Source organism: Triturus cristatus, chromosome 6 (genome assembly GCF_964204655.1).
Source record: "Triturus cristatus chromosome 6, aTriCri1.1, whole genome shotgun sequence".
Lineage (NCBI taxonomy): Eukaryota > Metazoa > Chordata > Amphibia > Caudata > Salamandridae > Triturus > Triturus cristatus.
The window spans coordinates 1,213,661,443-1,213,680,249 of NC_140589.1; the positions used below are offsets into that span (position 1 = coordinate 1,213,661,443).

Genomic DNA, 18,807 nt, shown 5'->3' on the forward strand with positions numbered 1-18,807 from the left:
CAATTTCAGCATGAGTGACAAGTTGAGACAAAGGTTTACTGAAAATGAAGTACTGGGTTTTTCAGAACCCAGCGGTGCCAGGGAACACACCCTAAGACTTCGAGTCCTTCCTGTTTCAGACTACAGAAACACAGAGTCTTCTTGGTGAAGTCAAAGATCGTATTTATTGGCTGCAGCCAGTAACAGGTATCCTAGAAGTACAACACGGTGTATATTCTCAGGAGACTGCTCAACCTTACAAAGCCAGCCTTCTCTTTTTATACAAAATATTATGCTTTAGGCAAACATTCCTTATTTTACAGTTAACCATTCACATATTTTCACTACAAAGAAAAAGCAGAGTCATGATGACAAGCCCATATTTCAGTTTGTCCAGCCCTCAATCAATTACCCGGCGAGACTCAGTACTTTCATCAGATATCGACGGACCCCCAATAAAAACGGGCACCTCCTCCTCGTAAAGCAAGTCATAAAGAAAGGAACAGGGACAGGTGTGTGTAAGATTAGGCATGGTTTGTGTGTGATGAAAGGTTTTATGATAGGTTGTGCCTTGATACTAATCTCATTCGGCCACTGGGAAAGGAACTGGCTGAACAGGTTTGGCTTCAGGCAGTGGAGTCAGCTTGCCCAGGTCACAGAGGAGTCAGCAAAGGTGTACATGTCCTTCAGACTCGTTTTTGGCCTTAGTCATTGGCCTATGTCAGGGCAATCACAAGATGGCTGCCGTTCAAATGGAACCCGAGGGTTCAGGACGGAAACTCTGATTTCAGGGTAATTTCGTCACCCGAATATGACGAAAATGCTTGTGCATAGTATTCTAATCATCCTTGGTCATGATACGACGATGTTTATAACACGGGTCCAGAATTTTCAGTACCACAAAAAAGAGATAATCTATTCTAGATTGTGAGTTGTGAGGAGGAGAATATAAAGTATAATCTTGTAAATCTGGATTATAAAGTCTTCAGATATCAATTAAAGCTTTACGACGTATGGCAGAGGTAAATTGTGAGTGCATCTTAGAATTGGAGAATTTTACAGAAGAGTGTCTATCTAATATAGGGCCCAGAACCTGGTTACAGTCACCTCCAAAGATAACTTAATCGTCATCTAACAGAAGAAGTTTGTCAGAAACCTAAGTCCAAAACATATTATCAATAGTAACAGGTGCATAAACATTAAATAAAACTAAGGGTATTTGATCAATAAGTAATTTAACAATTACCCAACGACCATCAGGATCATTTTCCTGATGTACAATTGAAAACTGATGTTTTTGATGACATAAAATCCCCTAAAACTGGGGAAGAAAAGACATGACCCACCCAACCTCTTTTCAATTTAGCTGCTTCAGCATCTGATAGGTGCATTTCTTGGATTAGAGCAATATCAGTATTCAATCTAGATAAATGGGTTAACACGCGTTGTCTTTTGATGGGATTATTGACTCCTTTAACATTCCAAGTTATAACTCTAAAGGTAAACCATTAAAAAGAATCTGTACAAATATAATAAAAACAGTTAAGTAATATCGATCAAACAGAATATGAGCAATCAATATGCAACCAGTATAAGAAATTAGAACCTTATTACCTAGGAGAAAGAAAACAGGGAATAAAAGGTTGTAAAATAGACTCAGGATGAAGGAAAAGAAAAAGATATGTATAAAGGAAGAGTTAACAAAAGAAGTATTGTGAAATGTAGAGATGAAGATACCGTACAAGAAAGGGGGAAAAGAACAAAGACCAAAGATGTGATTAAATGTTAACAAAAAGCGAAGAAAGGAAAAAGAGAAGAAAAGGAAGAAAAAAGAGTTGGAGAAAAAAAGACAGAGATACTAGAGACATTGAACAGGAAAACAAAACAAGTCAAACAATCGATGATACAAAATAATGTCAAAAAGACATACCATAAAAATACAAGAAACGTGGGGATGGAAGAGCCACATAGGGAAGGTAGCACGTCGAAACGGAGAACTCCAAGAGGACGCAGCAAGGGGAAAACGCCTCCAGGCGAAAACATCATAAACAACAACAAAAGATCACAGAACCGCACCTGAGAAAGGAAGAGAGAAAAAAACATTAAAAGGATAATTCACAACGCAGTAAAAAAAAAAAAACAATAGGAGAGGGGGCAATGCCAAATAACAACAACCCGTTATGAAATGAGTCAACAATTATAAACCAGGAGTGTCCATGGAATCATCCCAGTGTGAGTTCAAAAATTGTTGAAGGAGAGCCGGATCCTCATAATTTGTTGTTCTATTGTTGTGGGTTACTTTGAAAAGGCAAGGGTGAAGCAATCCATATCGGGCATTCAGGGCACGCAGGGCCGGTCTCATGTCCAGAAACTGTTTGCGTCGGTCTGCAGTAGCCTTAGCGTAATCCTGAGCAAAAAAGAGATTTGAGCCATTCCAAGTAATTTTCCCTTTCTGTTTGGCCGCCTGAATAACTTTTATGAGGTCATTATATTCTAGAAAGTACAGGATGACTCCTCTAGGTTTCGTGGGAGAGGCAGAAGAATTAGATAAGCGGGATACTGGACCCAAACGATGAGCTCGCTGAATATTCAATGGAGGGGAGGTAGGAAGACCCAGAAGCGTTGGCAAGAAAGATTGAAAGAAGGATATAGGATGCGACCCTTCAAGACCTTCCGGCAAACCGTAAATGCGTAGGTTATTGCACCTGTTACGATTTTCCAAATTCTCAACCTGCTGCCTAAGAAAATGAATTTCTTTGTGAATGCCGGGAACCTGGTCCGAGACAACCTGCACTGAAGTCACTCTCCTTTCAAGATCCGCAACTCAATGCTCGGTGTGTGCCCAGTTGTCCTCAAGGCTTTGAAGTCAGGTATTTGTTTTAGCCATATATGGTTTGAGCATTTCCTCAAGCAAAAGATCCAAAGAAACAGAAGAGGCAGAGTTGGTAGGGGAAGGAGGATTTGTCTTTATTCGTTTTCCCGATGTGGAGGGAATTTTGGATTTGGGTTTACTGCTCGAACGAGAAGTAGTAGTAGATGTGCCTTTTATTCCAACAGAGTCATTAAGATTTTCCTCCATGTTATCCTGTAGCACGCTAAAAGGATTAATATCTTCTAATGACGAAGAAGGCGCAGACAATTGCTGTGAAGAAGTGCGGTTAGAGCAAGCCATTTTTTAAAAAGGAGAATTGAAAAGTAAACACCAAGGATCAAAAATGGCGTCAAGCAATCTGCTATTTATTGCTGAGAAGTAAGTAAAACAAAAATCTGACTAGAAACGCAGTTTGAATCAAGGAGCAAAAATATAATGTCCAGCTGCAAGGGAAAAGTTAAAACTGAATAAGTGATTATGTTCCAGTATGGCTATTTTAAAGGAAAAATTGGCAGATAAAATTTAGAAAACTAAGATGGCGCCCTGAAATGCTGAAAGAAAGCTGAAGAGAAAAAAGAACAGCGCCAAAAAATTGCCAAAAAGTGACAATGTTGCCCACAGAAGTCAATAATACTGAAGAAAAACTGTTTCCATTGTTGCAGATATATTGAAGAATCAATTCAGGGCGAAAGCATGTCGAATCAAGGCAGCAGTTATACGTGGAGCAGGAAAGCCAATTAACTAAAATGGCGGCCGCATCTTACCGAGGATCCGCGATGTGAGAAGAACGTTGTGAAGCATTGTAGCGCGTTCACCCGGTGCCGCCTTGAAGGTCTTAAAAGGATGCCAAAGTGTTCCGCCGCATGAGGAAGCGGCTCGGTGATTCCTGCATACGCGTTGAAAGTCTGGAGGAGGCCCGTCGCTTTATGCCCTCACGGAGCTCTTGTAAGCGGCGGCCATTCCCTCCGGCTCCAAAGCCACACCCCCCATCAATTCTCCTTTTACCACCATCTACCTCCTTCTGTGGTAGGTTATGAGTAACCGCTGTGAAGAGGGACCCTAGGGAACGTTTTATTCGCTCTAGCTGAAAAATATTTTTTGCCTTTTTGAACTGCATAGTGCCCCTAGGTCAAGCAGGGAATTGCTGCACAGCAGGTGACATGAGTCAAATTTCATTTTTTATGACGAAAACAGGCTGCAGGTATAACCTCCTGGTAGGTTTTCCTACTTACTTTTCAGCTTGGCTGCTGTGTCTTCCAAATACAGCCCAAGTGAAACATTCCACACAATTGACTGGGAGGCTCATTTACTAGTTTAACTCCAGTCCTGGACTATTTTAGTGAAAGTTAAACATTCCCCAAATATTGACAAACAGGTTTGAAATGGTGTAATTTAGCTTCTCTGTGCAGACCCAGGGCCTGCTGGTCTAAAGGTGCCTCTGAAGACAAATGACTAGGAATATGTCATTACTCCCAAAAGTACTTTAGGCCTCACAGTAAGCAAAAAAGCACTATATAATTGCTAGTGCAATACAGTTTAGGAAGTTAAAACATACTTCCCAATTGTACAGATAACTCATAATCATCTTCACATTTAAAATGTATTTTCATTTAGGATCTGTGGTCAAACCTGTGCCAAATTCAGTACAAAAAAGTAGTCAATTGGAGCACAAAACAACTTGGATTAATAATGCGCACAAGTGAGAGCAGGTAATAGGTGTCACATATGTTATAGTGTCTTATAGTCTGGCTTTCAGACACACTGCATTCTTTAAATTGAAGTTTAACTTTTTGTGAGCATTGGTTCCAAACCAGCAGCATGCTATCGACAAAAATAGACACATCTGGATGAAAATCTCACACTTGAAAAAAGCGTAGGCCTACTTGGCAGCTGTATGAGTATTCTAAAATGCAAGCATGCAAGTCACTTGATTGGGCCTATAACAATAATACAGATCATTTGCAGACCATCTCCCAGTCTATAAATAACATGGTGATTATTCCTCTGTTCACTGTTTTTAAATTATTTTAACAGCACTCAAATACTTTTAAAGTTATTTCTTCATGTTTTCTTTTTAAGTTTATATTTTGAAAGTGAAAAATACCATTGCTTTCCCCAATTTATCTACTGGCTTGGAAATAAAGATACAGGCCAGCCTGTACAATAATAACCGTGTGGCAAGGTGAGTCATTCATTCATTCATTTATAATCTTCATTTCTATTTTGAGTGAACCTTACAATAACTGGTACAACATGCGCATACAATAACAGTTAGTTGCCCATTAACCCCTTCGACGCTTGTGACGGAACGGTTCCGTCATGCACGTCGGTTGGGCTGTGCTTATGACGGAACCGTTCCGTCATGGCCCCGCCCGCGCTCAGATCCTTCAGCACTGCGCGGGAATCCGCGCAGCGCTGAAGGGGTTAACTACCTCTTTTCGATAGCTCCTTTAAAATAAACAACAATATAACAACAAATACGTTCAAGTGAAAACATTTGTGAATATGTCATGTCAGGGCCTGCCTTACCGGCCTTACCTGAGTAAAATTCAAGACATTTAAGAAAAGTAAAGCAAACCTAATATGTACGTCAACATAACAGTCACAAAACATGGACCAGTGCATTGTGTTTTGGGTCAAACATAAATCACACCCAACCAGAGAGGGATACATTCTTCCCGACTCCAGCCTTGTGGGACAGCCAATAGACAATGAACAATACTCAATTGAAATCTATTAAGGAGAAAACAGTGATTGGAGTTGGTAACAAAGATTAAATATAGTAAATCAACAATGTTGTTCTCACATTGGCATGGGTACATTCTGAAGAGTGTTCAATTCAATGGACTCAAACGTCCAGAACGTATCAGATTTCCTTAAACGGTTTTGGGTGGCCCAAAGCCCTAAACCAGATTTTAAACACTGCAGGTATGTAATTGTGGCTGCGTCATCAAGATTCAAGCAGTTCCTTACAACATTCTGTTTAGCTCGGTTTTAGGGTTAATCCACAGCAGAAACCATTGTATCAAAGGGGGGAGGGTGAGCCTGTACGAGATGTAACTCCAGCCTAGACCTTCAGGAGCAATATGAGATGAAGTGTTGCGAGGAAGGGCCAATAACTGTCTAATAAAGTGTTCTCAACAATTTGAAGCAACAAAGTGTCTGTATACCCCCAAATGTCGGTGCCATATAATACTGCCGGCACACATTTTGTGTTATATATTTTTTGCATGGTTTAGATCGGTTCACTCCCCAATATTGAAGCAAAGTCAAGTCAAGTAAAAACTTTATTCAGCCAGTTTTGACCATAAAAGCACATTACACACGCCAAGAGTAAAAAGATAAAACTATACAATATATAATAAAAGAACAGGTCCAGTATTTCATATACAGTTACCATGTATGGATTCCTATGCCCTAACATATGTTTGACTTAACAAGACAGAACTGCTTCACCCTCACAGACCTTGATAAAGTGCATTCTATACAGTGCTAACAGATAATTAAAAACAATGCCCTCTAAAACATGACATTTCTGATCTCGGTTCAGTGCATGATCAAAGTTTTTTCTTCGCTGTAAAGCTCCTGCTAAAAAGCTTGCAACCCCATAACATATCAAAGGTGAGTGCAGCGTTTGCAAATAAATCAGAGCTGGTCTCACTTGTGCAAAATGACAATGTTTTAAAAGTGGTAGGATGTATTTTATCCAGAGATCATTATAAAATCCACAGAAAGACATAAAATGTAAAAGACCTTGGTCTGAGAAATCATCACAAGAACAGGGCTTTAGGGCCCCTAGCTTAGAAAAACCCTTGGGACCCGTCAAACACCAGTGAATGTAATTAAACCTAAATCTGATTAAAAGAAAAAATTGATGGAATTTTTAATATAAGACCAAAAGGGTTGTTCTAAGGTCCCAGAGCTTAATATTATATGTTGTCTTATCGTGGGTTTATTAAGTTCACTATTTTGCCTCTTCACCATCCTCCTGGTTAGAAATTGCCTTTTAATATCTTTGAGCTCTCCTGGATACATCTGTCTGGGATGACGTAAGAGCTCAGGGTGCCCTATTTTTGCTAACTGCTGAGATGTATAACCTAGCCAGGGAACGTCAGCAGCTCTATCAAGCCTCATACAGTCTTCTAAAATAGATTGGTTCGGGGAAGGAGTGGGGCTAGACCATATTTTTAACGACCATATCAAGGGGGCCACTGCTATGCAATCAGAAATGTAACCATGCCCTAGGTCTTCATGCACCATAAAAAAGGGGTGCTGAGGGGTACCGCTAGAGGTTTTCGCAGATATTTATTTTCAGCCCCTTGCAGATCGACGGCCTCCTTATAGCCCCATACCATGCTGCCATACATGGCCATTGGGACACACTTCTCATTGCAGACCTTCAATAGGGGTTGTAGTGGTTTGCCCCCAAAGTCTCCTGGCAAAGTCCTTAGTTGTTCATGCTGCTCTAGACAGGGTGTTTTTCTTGAGTATTCGCTGAGCCACCCATGACCCTTTTTCGCCAAACAAAATACCCAAATAAGGAAATGTAGAGACATTTGTCAGTTCTCCACCTTTGCATAGAAGCGTACACTTGTCACGCTTTGTGTTACCAGTTGACATTATATGGGATTCGAAAAAGTTATTGGAGAGGTCAAGTGAAATCATAAAGTCAATAAAAGTGTTTACAAGTTGTCATGCATCATCTGCATATAAGAGAGTAGGGATGAGTTTAGAGCCTGCTTAGGAATGTCTTTGCTAGAAGTCGACAGGGCAGCCCCTAGATTGTTAATGTATAAGGTAAATAAAACAGGGGTCAAAATGCATCCCTGTCTCACCCCTCGTTTGACCTTCCAGGATTTTTTAAGGAAACCGTTTACTTTGGATCTGGCAGATGTAGTCAAATTGAAGTAGGACGAGTGCAGGAAGGCCATCAGATAGGCGTCCATTCCAATTTCTAATATTAAGGGCCAAATTTTTGACCTATTTGCTCAGTCAAAGGCAGACGTTAAGTCTCTGAATGCCATGTACATACGTCCCTTTTTAGCGAGTGTAACTTTGCCGATCATCATAAGTAGATTTATGCATTGGTCCACTGTCCCCATGCCTTTTCTGAAACCATATTGCAGGTCTGAAGTTATATTACTTGCATCTAACCATATTCTTAAGCGATGTAAAATCACTTTCCCCATGATTTTAGCTGCCGAATCCAGTAGTGAAATCAGGCCGTAACAAGCAGGGTCGTCCCTTTTTTGAAAATAGGTAAAATAACCGCTGTGGCTCAAGATGACGGTGAGCCGCCCGTTATTGCTGCGTTAAAGACCCTAGTTACGATCTTTGCCCATGTCCCTGGGTCAGCCTTATAAAGATCCACAAGGACCCCATCAGGCCTCCGGGCTTTTCGACCTGAAGTGGCCCTGATCACTTTCTGGATTCTGTCTACCCCAAAGCACAGCAGACGTGTCTCTAGACGAGGTTCCCAGGGAATAATATTTTCCACTAGGTCAAACCTTCCATAAATCTGCTTGGAATGACTAACCCATCTTTCAGCGGGGATGACACAATCTGTTCTCAAGGAGAAAAAAATTACTATTTATGATTTTCCGAAATTTAGAACTGTTGTACAGGACATCAACCTGATTTAGAATCTGCCATGCCTGTTCCTGTATCTTGTCTTTCCTTTGATTTAGAGCCAATTTATAAGCTTTCCTACATATTTTAATTGTTTCTCCATCCCTGGGCTTATGTTTTAATGCATGCATAGCAGCCTTATAGGTTTTAGAGTAGTCTACATCAAACCTTTTTTCCCCCTTAATCTCCCCTATCTTTCCTCTCCCCGTAACATTTTCTGCAATCCGCTTTACAAGGTTACCAAGAGCCTCTATGACAACACCGGCCTCAGTGTGGTTATCAAAACACAGTTTGACATCTTCTTCATCCTCCATGTATAACCTGGCTAAAAAAGCCACCGGCATTATCTTCCCTCACCACATTGTTCGGGCCTGATCTAGTTGTTTAAAATCCCTATTTGTTAGGCTCTTTCTCTCAGCCCCATGGAAAACCAACTTCCCATCATTACTAGAATCAATGGGTTATGGTCACTATAGCAACTTCAAGTGGGGCTTACTTTTAATATGTCTGAAAGCAAAGGAGCAGATACCAAAATGAAATCTATGGTCGAGCAATGTCCCCTACCAATAAAAGATGGAACTGCATCTATCTTATCCGTATTCTCAAGACATTGTAGATTATTAGTAGCAAGTAGGCTCTCTTGCGGGCAGCCTTGGGCAGAATGTTTGAAATGGGCTGAAGGAACATGGGTGTCCCAAGAACCTTTAGCTTGTTTGCAATTAGAGGGACAGTGTTGCACATTGAAATCCCCCATTATAATGACTTCAAAGTAGAAGCAGCTCTCCTCTCCATAATGCTCCAGAAAACCTTCAAGTACAGCTACATGCTCGATATCGTTTTCCCTACAAAACAAATTATAAAAGTTGATTACCACCAAGGTGGGAGACTTGGAGAAAGTTAATTCTACTGCTAACAAAGGGGGGATGGACAGAATAATATCTTCATCGTGCAAGCCAATTTAAGTGATATCAAAGTAAGCAGGTCTCCCTTAGCACGTCCTATTGTATGGGGGAAGCGGCTTTATAAAAAGGGGTAAAACAAAAGAGTCAGACGTATCCCATGTTTCTTGTAATGTGACAACATGACAGTACCTTATTGTGGTCAGGGCCTGCTCCTCATCTTTTTTAGGCCATAGTCCAGCAATATTCGAGGACATTAGTTTAAAGTTCAATAACCCGAGTTGAGTAGCAACAGGCTTTAAAGGGGTATTAATGACCTCCCCCGGTAATGGGTGGCACCCTTATTGCTTCCACACCCTCAGTTGGGACCAATTGTCAATCAATACTGCCTAGATCCCTCAGTGGGGCAAATCATATAGCTGTGCTCACATTAGGGGATTGTAATGGCCTTGCTGGTAAAAGACCAAAGTTTATACTCTGGAACCTTTGACGTTGTACCCCTGCAGGATAGAAAAAGTGAAGCGGGACAACCTTAATTCCAGCTTTAGATTCTTGTCTATAATGACCGTAAATCGTGACTTTTGTGTGGGTGGGGTGCGTTAGGTTAACCACGATGCAATTACCCCCCTGTCTTTTTTTGTAGCGGCACCAACCCATCCCACTCTTCTAGCCATGATATCATGGGATACTAAGTGGCAACCATTTACTAACTAGTTGTCCAACCAGTGTGTCACTTGTGTAGCAGATCTATCATTGACTCCTTTGTACCCTGCTTAACGGGTGGGACACCTGTCAGAACGGTCACTAGGGGAACTGACTCTGGGGGCAGTATTTAGAATGTCACTTCTCTCTTCTATCTTTGGAGGTAAACGGGAGGAGTTGGAGCCCTGAAAGTCGGGCCCAGAGTTATTCTGGGGGTCAATCTTATGGGTATCCAACAACCTCTGTGGAGTCACATCCGCACCACCCCCATTCTCTTTATTATTTTGAGGTATTCCCGGGCTCCCATGTGAACGTATGCCCTCTTGTGCTTTATTTTTCTTCCCTTGCCCTAGCTGCGAGCTACCTCTGTGGTCTAAGTGCTGACAGCATATTTGTTTTCAAGTAAATACAGGTTTAAACATTGACCTGTAGTTACCCTGCCTGTTATAAAACCATATTGGAGGCCTGAGATCACATTTTCATGTTTTGACTAAACAGTAAATCTGGATAAAATTAATCGCAATAGAACCTTCTATGTGGAGTCTATGAGCGAGATCAGCCTGTAGCAGCAGGGATCATTCTTGTCACCTTTGTCACCTTTCTTAAAAACAGGAATTATATTATAGACATGACCAAGATGGAGAGCTCCCTACTCTAACAGCAGGATTTAAAATGTAGGTGAGTAAAAGGGCCCATAAACTGATCTCTACTTTAAATAAGTCACATGGGACACCATCAGGGCATGGAGATTTATTCTGAGTCAACCAAATAACGGCTTCAGAAACCTTTCATATCTGAAAAAGAAGACTTGGAATGCCTTGAAACACTGCTTAGCTGCGTATATAAGGCTGTAGATCCCTTTAAAGTGCTGAACCCATTTTTCCAGGGCAGTGTGGGAGCAGACAATAATCCCTTCATCTTTAGCTAAAATGAGTCAATTCACTATGTCCCAAAACATGGAACTATGCTTCAGGGTGCTAGCTTGAATCAGTTCCTCCCATACTTTATTTCTTAGGTCATTCTTTCTCTCTTTTAGGGCAGCTTTATACCTATCACAACAACATTTCTTGCCCTGGGCCTTGCCTTCAAGGCCTGGTTTAAATTATACCTTGCCCTGCCTAGAGCATTTGATCAAACCACCTGCAGTGATGGGTAGGGATACTATTATGATGGAATGTTAACTTTAAATTATTATCATCACATATGATCCTAAATGTATTCACTATTACCATGTTCCCTGAATCATCTGAAAGGCGAAACTCAAAATCTCTTTCACGTTTATCAATCAAATCTGTTAAAAATGTCTCAGTTGTCACCTTATTCCAATTAAGCCTACACCCTGATCAGATGAAACAAATGTATTGTTACTTAATTCAACAGTGGTGGCCGGTGACATTTGAAAGTGGTGCGGCGTAAACTTTCTGTTGGAGTGCACAGTGGCGAGCGAGCGCAACGAACGAGCCTGTACATCTTATATGGGGTCTGAGAAACTTTTGAAGAAAGAGTGGGTAAATGGTGCATTTTCAAGCAAATGTGAGAAGCAAGAAGGTTAATAAAGCAATTGTGAAAGTGCAGTTATTACATTAATAAAGGGATGTCATATAAAAACATGTAGATAGAAATGTTCTGAAGCTTTGTAAAGTTAATATTCACGCTTAAGACTTCAATACTGATTCTAACATGGCTACGATTTAGTCAGAAGCAAAGATTTATCAAGATAGGCTGTGCTATGATAACATTCAATTGATCCCCTGCTCTCCTATAATACACATGCAATGCAAATGTTGAATAAACTTGTCCCAAATAAAAGATTTTATTGGACCCAATGTGTCATGCCCATTTCCAGTACCGCAGAAGAAGCACACACGCTAGTATCTTCCCACGAGCACACATTAGCACCCATACACAACTTATTTAAAACATTTTCCATTCCTCTGAGAAACTGCATCAGTTCTAATCTTGCAGGGATCCTCATATGCTGACATGTTTCACAGTGAGTGATGTGACAGCTGACCAACTGGTACATTTGTTTCCCAAGGTGGACTGGATTAACGCTGTGCCTTGTTTATAGTGTTTTCTGCCGTCTTCCCTTAGTTGTGGGTTGCAAAACATTTTCAGGAATCCCTACACTCTTGTTTGTTTTCAGACTCCCTGAGGGCTGATCTGGCGTCCAGATAATTCTCATGGGATGGGCCTGTCGGCAGCAAACATGTCCAGGGTTGCACACATGCACTGTCTGCTGTCTAGGCAAATGCCCTTCACAACCAGGCAGCTAAAGAGGGCGGGAAAAGTCAGAAGGTAGGGATGGAAAAACAGGCATATTTGGGGCACAGTCGGCCCCTCACAATATGGACTCAGCTGTCACTGCACTTTCTGCACTAGTGTTCCTGCATATGGGTCTCTAAGTTTTTTATTCTACCAGTATTTCCTCTGCAGCTCCCTTCCTTCCTTCTCCTGTCTCCTCTCTGTCTCTGTACCCTCTTCTGTCTCTCCTTGGTACTTATCTCGTGACTTCTCGTCCCCCTCTAATGTCCTTATTTCTGGCATCTTTCTTTTCCAATTGCCTTGCCTTTTTTGCTCGTGCTCATCTTCTTTCTCTCTCATTAATATTCCTTTCCCTCATTTTTCTATCCTCCTCTACTTTCTGTCTTTACCCTCTCGTTTCAACCTGTTTCTCACTCTCCTCCCTATTTCCCCTTACTCACCTACTCCTCCCCGTGCCCCGCACAAACTCCTCAAAGAGTAAAAACAGACCCAGTCCCAAGGCAGGCTCTGTGTTTATAAACATGGAGCGTGAGGCCACTTACATTTCTGTAAACAATGCTGGATAGGCTGAGCCCATTCCTATCTCTGGGACACGGTACCACTGCACCGACTGCAGCAGTGATAGCCACGCCATGTTAATTGTGCCACAGAATGTGCCAATCAGAACCAAGGCGATTTAAACGCACCCATCCTAATTATTATACCAAAGAAAACTCATGGGTCATTTAATACGACACAGAATTCCCGCATCTCGGGACGCAACAATCAGAACGGATGAGGGCCAAGAGCGTACTTTTAACTTTACTCTGAACAGAAACAACCCGATCATTAGAAAGGCACTTCTTAGAGAGTTCCCCTTGTGTCTGGATGGGTCTCAGCTGTGCCGCTGGTGCCCTCACAAGCAACCCTCTCACACCTCTCAGTGTGTCTCACAGTCGTGAGCACTCCCACGGCTCACCATCAGTCGCAGCTCGTGCTCCAATACTCGCGGGGGGGAGGGGGAGTGTTAGGGGTCGTGCGCGGCGGGGGGGATTAAAATAAAGCACCAGCATTATTATGAAAAAAATTAAACTTACGGGATTCGCGCTGCCTCTGCGAGTCCTCCTGGGCCGGGGTCTACTCCCGCGTTGGTGCCTTGGCAAGTACCGCCCAGTCCTGGTACCGCCTGCTCTCAGCCAATCCAGACGCTGCTCCAGCAGCAGCGCCAGGATTGGCTTGAGCAGCAGTGCGCATGTTCTGTTAAGGGCTTCAAAATTTTTGCAACCAGCCGGTGCATGCGCACTAGGCTGCTCATTGGAAGAGCGGCATGGAACAACCCTCGCTCTTCTAATGAGCAGCCTAGTGTGCACATGTTCAGGGCTGGTTGCAAAATGTTTAAGCCCAAAGCAGAACATGCGCACTCTTGCTGTGCGCTCCGCCGACCGACGTGTGGAATCTGTCAGTGTCAATCAGACACTGTCACTTGCAGCTGAACTCTAGTGCTGCCCTGCCCCCTTCCAAGCCGACTGCCTTCGGCGGCCTGGAAATCGGATACAGGCCAGGAATCAGGATTGCATTGTGTGAGAGGGTTAGAGTGACGCCGGTCACGGCAACGCTCGGTGGGGCAACGCCCAAGCGCCCCAATGGACGCACCGCCCCTGTAATTCGGGCTGTGATTTTTCAACCTTAACCTTCATCCACGTCAGGGAAAAGTTAATAGGATTATGGTCAATAAGGGCCTGATTACGAGTTTTATTATCTGAACAATGGGGTAACCCTGTGTCCCTCAGAACCTGGGTATGAGTATTATAAGAAACAATGGTTCTGTCGGGTGTGAACCATCAATTACTTTGTTCTACGAGTGGATCGAGAAAAAATCAATTATAGAAGAGAGTATTCTCTTTGTAAAAGGGACCACATGAATTATGAGGTACAAGTCACAAACACAATGTCCTAGCTATTCTCGTCGACGTTTCAACCCAGTGTAAGCGACATTAAATTGTCATGCGGGTCTTCATCAGGACTTTAAAATAAACGATGGCAACCTAGCCGTTGGTCTAGGATGGCCTAATAGTCAAATATTCAAGAGAAGAGTCACTCATCCAATGGAGTTTACTATCCAACGTTATCAAATCACGCTGCCACACCACCTTCCCCACAACAACGAAAGGTGGTGTGGCAGCGTGATTTGATAACGCTGGATAGTAAATACCTTTGAATTCAACCAAAACGCTGGTAGATTTTTTCTCAAATTCTAACATCAGATTGGATCTGACGCACAATAATCAACAAACACGGCTTTGCATGTAGGAAAACGCTTTTGAGAAACGCCATTGGATGAGTGACTCTTCTCTTGAATATTCGACGACAATAGCTAGGACCAGTTCAAGACCTGTTTTCATACAAACTTTGATTTATTCATGAAACTGTGTCATTGCAATTCTCTTTAAAACTGGTCCCCCCTTTTTATATCGTGTACATAAAAATCATTTGTATTCAATTTTTGAATATATTATGCACAATTTTGTCACTCATGTCACTTTTTCACTGATTCACAAACTCGCTTTATGGTTTGCTATCTTGGTAACCGTGCTTTGCTATAAATGATATGGGTGTTTATATAAATGATGCAATTTATATATAAAGAACAGCATTTCACCCACCAAATTTGATTTTATCGTGATTTGTATTTTGACATTGTGTTTGTGACCTGATTACGAGTTTGGCAGTGCAGCGCTGGATCCGCCCCACTGCCGCACCACCAAACCCGTCTTCAGTTATTCCCGTATTTGTCAGGCTTTTTTTTTACGTTCCCACGGCGGTGCCCTGAAAATGGGCAGCACAGTGGGAATGCCCAAAAATGTTTCTGCACGGCTTGGACTGTTAAGTCCATGCTGTATAGGAACTGGGGTGCACGCATACAGTGGGGCACATTTTGTGCCCCCTGCATGCATCCACATGGCGTGAGGCACCAGAGGGGCCCCCTTTGTTTCCTTTCCACCACACTTTTCATGGGGATGGAACCATCATGAAAACTGTGTCGGTGAGGAAACTTGTAAAATGCTTGGCTGGACTGCTGCATATTGTGACCTGCTGACCCTCGCAACACCGCCACAGAATGGCGCAGGGAAATGGTGGTCCGACCGCCCTAATTGTAATAGGGTGGTTGGGAGACCGCCACCGCAGCAACCCTACGAGTCCGGTGGTCTGCGGACCGCCAGACTCATAATTAGGCCCTAAGTGTCTGCCAAATTACTTTATAACTGCTAACAATAATTTGGTTGTTTTAGAAAAAGATAAAAGACCTGCTAACAAATAAGGTGACCCAGTTACAAACAATGGGGCTTTGTAATAGAAAATATGGGAGACCAAGGTCGTTTTTACCACCCTACGCCCTACCTGAGATCGCATGCGTGGCTGGTGAAAAAAGGAACTAAGGGGCATATTATCAAGAAACGGCGTTAAAATTATCGCCGCTTTAGCGGCAGAAAACTGCTTGATAATATGCGCTTCAGAATTCCCATAGAAGCCCATGTTCTGGTGTCAACATGGGCTTCTATTGGAATTCTCAGCGACAAATTATCAAGCCCATTATCGCCGCTTTAGCGGCAGTTTTCTGCCGCTAAAGCGGCGATAATTTTAACGCCGTGCTTGATAATATGCCCCTGAATTCAGCCAGAAAAAAGAGTTAGACAGAGCCCAGATTTAATTAAGACAAATGACGGTGAAACTTTTGATAAACTCTAGCCACGTGCTATCATTGTGCTTAATCCTCAGCCCTGCTATAATCCAATGTAAAACTTCCAATATGGGGGAGGACACATTCGTGGCTTTAGTGGGACCCCATCCATATCATTAAAAAGCGAAGAACTAAGAGTTGAGAAGAGTCAATCATTAACATCCATCTCAGAGGATCAAAACTGTTAGCAGTGTTCATTTTAAAATGTCCCAATCACGCATTAGGCGGCCAGGACTTGGCATTCCCTGCATTCTTTGATGTATGGGGGTAAAGGGGTGGAGACAGACACCGAGGGGCAGGGTTGGATACTATGGAGGGGGCAATGACGTGATATAGCTGACGAATAAGGCTTTCTGCAAGCTCACCCTGGTCGAAATTTACTACCACACAATCCACACTGTTTGTTCCAACCCAACCCAATCCACACCTTGCTATATTCAAATGCTTTGATAAGTAAGTGGAGAAGTGTGGGTCAATGGTTAGAGCAGCAGACCTTGATGCAGAGGTCTGGCCCGGGCCAGGGTTCAATTCCTGCCTCGGTGGGTCTTGGGCTCAATTTCCCCAGACCCGATAATTCTTGCCTCGGTGCCTATTCTAATCATGGGTCCCACTCTGGGCAATAGCTTGCTTAATCTCCACAACGGCCCCAAAAGCGCTAGGATGCCTGGCTTCACCTTGGGGGTGCCCAGGAGTGGGCACTTCACAGGGAAAGGCCAGGAAGGGTTCCCCAGCGGTATGTGCACAGCGCCTGAGAGACCCTTTCGGGGGTGTGCGGAGCGCTATAGAAATGCACTACATCTACATTCACCAACACGCTCATTGCACCAGTGAATCAGTTTATTTTTTAACTGGTGAAAACATCCTGTGGCTGCAACTTGCAGAGGAGGAAAATTCACCAGGATAATAACATAAGGGGTTGCAATTGGTGGTAAGTTTGAGGCATTTGGTGCTAAAGGTGTCGTAACCGGAGGTACGACTAACATCGTTGAAAAAAACTCTTCTTTGCCTGTAGGATGTTCTGGTCGGGCTTTGTGGCCATGGGGTAGCGGGCAATAGACTATTTGTATGAAGAGCAGCTCCCTGATGTAAGTGGAAGGGGTCTCTGCGGCATTCTAAAGGCTGACAAAGTGCCCTGAGGCCCCCCCAAACTGTCTTCACGCCGCTCTGCTTCTGACAGGATAATTGTGGGCCCTCCGGTGTGTGGATGTAGACTTGGGGAGTGGGTGCTGCGGTTGGAATCCAAGGTAACAGCTATGGTGAGATTAGTGATTGTTTTTTCAATTAAAGAGAGCCAAACAGAACTGTGTCAACTGAGTTCTTGGGAAGCAGCTCCACTCCACTGTACAAAAGGGCTAAAAGAGGGTCTAACAGATTAGGAATCCAACAATTACGACTCCCACAATCCTCAGTAGGTAAACCAGCCCCTCCCCCCATGATTAACACCTCCCCTACAGCCTCCCCCTCCACTGAGTGTGCCCCTTCAGGAATGATCCATGGGCTCTCGTTGTCAGCGGGATCCCTTAACTTCTGTTGGCGAACCGGCGGATCCAAGTCCAAGGAAGCCTCTACGGGAGATTGATGAACATTTGCTACTGTGGTCATGGGTCTACTGGCAAGTGGCAGAGAGCTATCAAAGTTAGATGGTTCCCCCCAAAATGAGCGCACTAAAGCAAAAGGGGTGATTGTCTCGGTAAAGACGGGTCCAGAAACTCTACAGGGACTGCTTGGCAGTTGAGTGGAGGTGAGTCCTACTTCTCCTCCTATCTCTATCCAGTGGGCAGACTTCTGGCTAGAAGAGGGCATGGGCCTTGTGCATGTCTCTTCCTACATGATGCACTCACAGTAGAGGATCCCGTTCCTACCACCTTTAGAGTGGGTAAACAACACACACACCGCTGCCAGGACAGAAAATTCTGGTGCTGTGCGACACCAAAAATGTGAGACTGAGGAAGGTAAGTGGTTACAGCCCTTCTGCTTGGTGATGTTTAGACCAGAGAGGCCTTGTCAGCTCGTTGTCAGGAATCACCTTGTCAGTGCTAGACAAGTGGCAACAGTGCATTCAACATCTGCAAGGTGGTTCGGTGCAGCTTCTGCAGCAACCTAGGCCTCTGGCAGCTGTTTATATAAAGGGAAATGAGGCAAAAATAAAATCATTATTTCGCTCTGCCTTTGAGAACATCTAAGGCCAGGGTCTCAATAGCAATAGCAGGGGTCGCAAGGGCCAGATGTACCACCATTTTGAATAGCGACTCGCAAATTGTGAAAAATAGTGAGTCGTAATTTGCGAGTCGCAATTCCAAATGTACAACAGTGTCAGAGACACTGTTAGCGATTCCCAATGGGGTCGCAAAATGTGAGGCTCATCAATATTCATGAGGCACTCGCATTTTGCGACCCCATTGAGAATGGCTGGCCCTCCCAGGGATGGTGGCCTGCTGGGGTCAGCAGACCACCATGTTTAGGACAACGGGATGCATTCAAAAAATAAAAATGAAACGCTTTTGTTTCATTTTTTTAAGGTCCCTGGGACCGCAGCCTGCCCTGAAAAAATATTTTCGCATGCATTTGCAAAGGGGAAGGGGTCCCCCTGGGGACCCCTTCCCATTTGCGACTGCATTACCACCTACTTGAAGTAGGTGGTAAATTGCAACTGTTCTGCGACCGCATACATAGGGCTCAGAGTCGCAATTAGGAAGGGACGCCCTTGAAACGCCCCTTCCGAATTGCGAGTCGCAAACGCTATT

The 18,807-nt window shown here is 43.4% G+C and overlaps 1 pseudogene; it reads left to right on the plus strand.

Annotated features, from left to right (window-relative positions):
• LOC146821186 (uncharacterized) overlaps window positions 1-18,807 on the plus strand; it is a 171,622-nt pseudogene that overhangs the window by 108,996 nt on the left and 43,819 nt on the right.